This window comes from Macrotis lagotis, chromosome 2 (assembly GCF_037893015.1).
Source record: "Macrotis lagotis isolate mMagLag1 chromosome 2, bilby.v1.9.chrom.fasta, whole genome shotgun sequence".
Taxonomy (NCBI): Eukaryota; Metazoa; Chordata; class Mammalia; order Peramelemorphia; family Peramelidae; genus Macrotis; species Macrotis lagotis.
Window position 1 is genome coordinate 69,808,056 of NC_133659.1, and position 5,999 is coordinate 69,814,054.

The window sequence follows — 5,999 nt, forward strand, 5'->3', positions numbered from 1 at the left end:
CACCAACTCTGTCGTGGGTGGATCACATTCTCTATGATAAGTCCATCACAAAAACTACTTCCATATTTTTCCACCATTGCTATTGCTGATCGCAACTCCCTCCATTCATACCTCCCCATTACCATGTACTATATTTTCTCTCTCCTTTCACTCTGTCCCTATTCTTAAATGTGCTGTAGGGTAGCTGAATGGCATAGCAGACTGATCACCAGCCCTGGGGCCATGAGGCCCCAAGCCCACATACCACCCCTAAGGCCCAGCAACCACCCAGCCCTGTGGTCCTGGACAGGCCATCCAATCCCAGTCCACTGCAAAAAGTTAAAAAGAAAATGTGTTATATCTGACCACTCTCCCCCATGGTCCATCCTCTCCTCTATCACTCACATCACCCCCTTTCCCTGTTCCCCCTTCTCTCCTTTTTACTCTAGATACCTATTGATACCCATTGAGTATATATGCTGTTTCCTCTCTGAGTCACCTCTGATGAGAGCGAAAGTTCCCCCATTCCCCCCTTGCCTCCCCCTTCCATATCACTGCAATAGCTCATTGCAATATAATTCAAAAACATCTTGTTATATGAAATATCTTAGCCTATTCCACATCTCCTTTCTCTTACTCCCATTGCATTTCCCTTTTAGCCATTGACTCCATTTTTATAATATATTATATCTTCAAATTTAGCTCTTTTCTGTGCCTCATCTATAAAAACTCCTTCTACATGCTCTATTAAATGAGAAGGTTCATATGAGTATTATCAGTATCATTTTTCTATGCAGGAATATATGCAGTTCATCATCATTAAGTACCTCATATTTTAACCTTCTCCTTCACTCTCTATGCTTCACCTGAGTCCTGCATTTGAAGATCAAACTTTCTGTTCAGCTCTGGTTGTTTCAACAGAAACAATTGAAATTTCTCTGATTCATTGAAAGTTCATCTTTTCCCCTGGAAGAGGATGTTCAGTTTCTCTGGGTAGTTGATTCTCAGTTGCATTCTGAACTCTTGCCTTCTGGAATGTTATATTCCAAGTCCTATGAGCCCTTAATGTAGTTGCTGCTAAGTCCTATGTGATCCTGACTGCAGCATCCTGATATTTGAATTTTATCATTCTGGAAGCTTGTAATATTTTCTCTTTGACTTGGGAGTTCTGGAACTTGGCTATAATATTCCTGGAAGTTGTTTTTTGGATCTCTTTCTGGGGGAGATTGGTAGATTCTCTCAATTTCTACTTTGCCCTCTGTTTCTAGGCTATCTGGGCAATTTTCCTGTGGGAATTCTTTAAAAATGAGGTCAAGACTCTTTTCCTGATCATGACTTTCAGATATCCCAATAATTTTTAAATTATCTTTCCAGAATATGTTTTCCAGATCAGTTGTTTTTTTCAATTAGATGTTTCATATTTTCTTCTAATTTTTCATTCTTTTGGTGTTGAAGTATTATGTCTTGACTTCTCATAAAGTCAATAGCTTCCTTTAGCTCTATTCTACATCTGAAGGATTTATTTTCCTCAGAGAGCTTTCTTATTTCTTTTTTCCATCTGGCCAATTCTGCTTTTTTAAGCATTCTTCTCCTCAGTAACTTTTTGAACTGTTTTATCCATTTGACTTATGCTGGTTTTTAGCATATTATTTTCTTCAACATTTTTTTGGATCTCCTTGACTAAAGCTGCTGACTTCCTTTTCATGTTTTTCCTGCATCTCTCTCCTTTCTTTTCCCAGTTTTTCTTCTATCTCCATCACTTGATTTTCAAAATCTTTTTTGAGCTCTGTCATTGCCTGAGCACAATTTCCATTTTTCTTGGAGTCTTTAGATGCAGAAGCTTGTACTTCTTCATCTTCAGATTGAGTATTTTGATCCTTCTTGGGATCATAGACAATGTATTTCTCAATGGTGTTCCTCTTTTTTCTCTATTTACTCATTTCTCCAGCCTGTGTCTTGTTTTGGGGAACCCTGAGCTTTTGAGTATCATTGGGACCCCCCCCCAAGGATATGAGTGTGCATGAATCTCTGTCTTCCCTCCTGGTCTGTGAATGACCACAAGTGCACCTCTCTGCCACGGGACTGGGAGGAGGGAGTTCCCTAGACTGTGATCAGGATCTGAATGTGGTCAGAGCCCCGGAGTCCTGTTCCAGGTACACAGGACAGAACTCAGAAGTCTCTCTCCACTCCCCTACCTTTGGTAGGCTGAGCACTAAAGGCCCAGTTGCCTGGGGGCTTCTGCTTATCAGCTATGCCTGCTTCCTGGCATCCCTGCTTGCTGAGTGCCCTGAGGCTGGGCTTCACACACTTGCTCTGGCAGAGGTCCCCCTGCTGATCTTCCAAGTTGTTCTCAGTGCTCCCTGAGGTGTAGGTCAGGAAACTGCTCACAGCAGGTGGCTGGGAGGCTGAAGTTTCTTCACTCTGGTGGGTCGCCTCTCTAACTCTGTGGAGCGGAGCCTTTCCACTATTTTCCAGGTTACCTTGGTCTGGAGAACTGCCTCACTGGATCCTTCTGTGGGTTCTGCTTCTCAAAAATTTAATTGGAGTCATAATTCTATGATTTTTAAAATATTATGGTGAGAGCACCTAAGAGAGGCTCTTCTCCTGTCACCATCTTGGATCCACCCCCCCCCAATTTTCTCATTTTTACAATTAGGAATTTCTAATCAATTTTCTCTAAGGTTCCTTCCAACTCTAAATCCATCATATATGATTCTACAAAAACTCAATGATGATAATTCATATTGATGACTTTTATAGCAATGATTATCATCTTCATCACTACATCATTCATGTTAATAATGATTCTGATCCAAAAGACCTTAGGTCATGGAGACATTAAACACATAATAAAGGTGAAGTAGATGCTAAAGAACTCAGCTCATCTCTGCCTCTTACTACCTAACAGAGTTCTGGAAAATCACCTAAGCTCTCTGGGTCTTAATTTTCACATATGAAAAATAAAGAAGCTAAACTGAACTAAAAAGTTTTTAAAATCTTTATAACGTATATGCCAATGACTTATCACAAGGGATATTATCAATTTATATATATATATATATATATATATATATACACACACACATGCATACATGTAGATATAGATAGCATTACAAGATTATAGTGTTTTACATTTACTCTTTAGTTCAGTCATCACAACCACCTTTAAAAATAGCAGTAGTAGTAGTTGCTTCTTTTTGCAGATTAATAAATTCTGGTTAAGATAAAACAAATGACTTGCTTAAGATCACAAAGTAAAGGATGGAGTTTATGTCAGCACCATGGTCAGGGAAAACAGCAAAAGTTAGAAGGGAGCTCAGTTAGCAGGGAGGCTTGGCAAAGCTAGTAAAACCAATTGGGCTACATTGTGCTGCTGTTATGGAAGTGGGGTTTGTGAGCATGTATGTGGTGGTGGTGGTGGTGTGATTGGTGTAGAGGAAATATGGTGCCTGCCTTCCAGTAGTTGCTAAACTGGCCACTACTGTGAAAATTTTTGGCAGATGTGGTTTAGAGTGTCAGGGTGATTCAGATTTAGAAGAGACTTCAGTGGCTACACTATTTGGGGGTAATGGGAAAGTTCTCTGACATGGGTGTGCTTCTGTGTGTCTTTCCTAATATGCTGACTCATAGAAAGACAACCAAGGGAAGAGTGGTAGCTTGTATCTTCATTTTCCTTATCCCTGGACATCTTTGTGCTGTAGCTATGCTTTGTGTATCCCTTATGTCTGGTAACAGGAGAGGGAATGGCATTTTTCTGTTACCGATAAGAGTGAGATAAGACCTTTCAGAGGCACCTTTGCTGGCATCTGTAAGACAGCAATTGCTTGAGACTGGCCCACCAATTTGAGAGTATTATTTGAGAGTTTTAGAAGTAATAATTCATACTAATTCTAGTGCAATTCTAGTGCCCTAGCATAAGGCTAGAGTTTTTATTTTGGCTTCAAGAGAACTTGACTCACACCTTGCCTAACATTACAATAGACTCCTAATTTGTCCCCTGGCTTGTAGTTTTTTCCTTTCTAATCCATCTTCATAGCATTAATCAATTAATAAATCAATAAATTATTAAGTAATTGATATATACTAAGTAATATAGTAGGAATAAAATTATAATATATGAAATAATTCCTAATTACATATAAGGATTCAAGCAGAATGCTATCATGTTATTTTTATAGAAGATCAGACTGATCATTTTAACATAATTAGAAAAATTTCTCCTTTCTCCTGCTCTCATCTTTTTCCTCTTTTCCATTTTCTCCTTATTTTACATCTTCTATTACTCAACCTTCTCTCTCATGATGCAAAATCATCTTAAAGGACATCTATCTACACCTGTGGTCAATTTCCATCTTTCTGTCCATGGTACTTAAATTAAAAAAAAACCTTGAAGTCCCTCTCTCTGTTTACCTCTCAAATTTCAGGCTGTTCTATCAATTATTCCTATACAGACTATCTTGTCCCATCCATTTACTCCATAACCACCACATCTTAAGTACTCAGATCTTTCCTTGACTATAGTGATATATATATATATATATATATATATATATATATATATATATATATATATATATATATATATATTTCCCTGGAAGCACACACTCTCTCTGTCTCTTCTCTCTCTCTCTCTCTCTCTCTCTCTCTCTCTCTCTCTCTCACACACACACACACACACACACACACACACTTTTTACTTGCATACTATTCAGTACCTGTCTATTGCCTACATTACAAAGCTCCTTAACTTGACATTGTCCATAATTTGAGTCCAGGCTATGTGTCCAACACTATTTCATATTACTGCCCTTCTTGCATTATATATTCAAGGCAAATGGATTGTTAATACTTCCTGGAATCTTATATATTGTTTCCTATCTTTATGTAGTTACTCAATTCACACCTCCAAAGCCTGACTGGAATTCACTCTTTCCTTATCTTCATTTTAAAAAACCCTTCTCTTCCCTTTCAAATGTCAGTTCAGGTGTCATTTCTTTTGTGATACCTTTCCGGATTTCTCTAGCTGAAAGTGTTCCCCACACATTTGTAGGAAATTTGGCAGCATCTCCCTTTTCCCTGTTATATATATATATATATATATATATATATATATATATATATATATATATATATATATATTTGTCAGTCTCTCCCCCTAGTAGACTTTAAGTTTATTGAGGTCAAATATGCCATTTTCTAGTCTATTACCAACACTTAGTACAATGCTTTTCACAGAGAAGCTGCTTAATAAATGGGATTGTATTTATTGCATTAAATTGCCATTTCCACAAAGAAACTAGACAATGTTTTCTCTGATGAGAGGGGGAGAAAGAAGAGCCAGTATTAATTTCTTTGTTTTTCCTTACTATTCAGACCTTATAAATAAAGAGTGAATAAAAGAATCTAAAGGCTGAATTTGACACCACTCGATACCAAAGGATGAAGGAAGTTGGATGTGAAGATTTGAGGAAAAAAGTTGGACCCTGAACCAGTTAAACACAGTTGCCAACTGATCAAATGTCCCTTTGGATCTCTGAATTTATCCATGAAATTTGTATCTTGGAAAATCTGTATTTTTCTGTTGGCAGGACACAAATTTTGCATTTATCAGAGTTGACTTTTCAGCACTTCATGTTCTCTTCTCCAAGTGCTCCATGTGTTCTGAATAATTCTACCTTCTTCCCAGTTCACAGTAGTGGGAAATGGACCTTGAGGTTTTATGGTGTAAGGATCAAAAAACATTAGCTTCAGAAGTTTTCTGACTTCTTTTTCTCCCTCTTGCCCAAGGACAATGCCAGATTTCCCATCCATTCTGGACATAGACAAACCAGTAACATCCACATTAATCTAGATTACCATTGACCTCACTTTATTATGACAACATGTAATATTTTGTGTCTTGTTTAATCACACAATAGAGGGACACTTCTTGCTGACTCATTCACTGTATTTCACTTGCAGAACATTTGATTATTCTTCAGTATTTGCATGGTGCCACAGATGTACATGGCAAAGGAAAC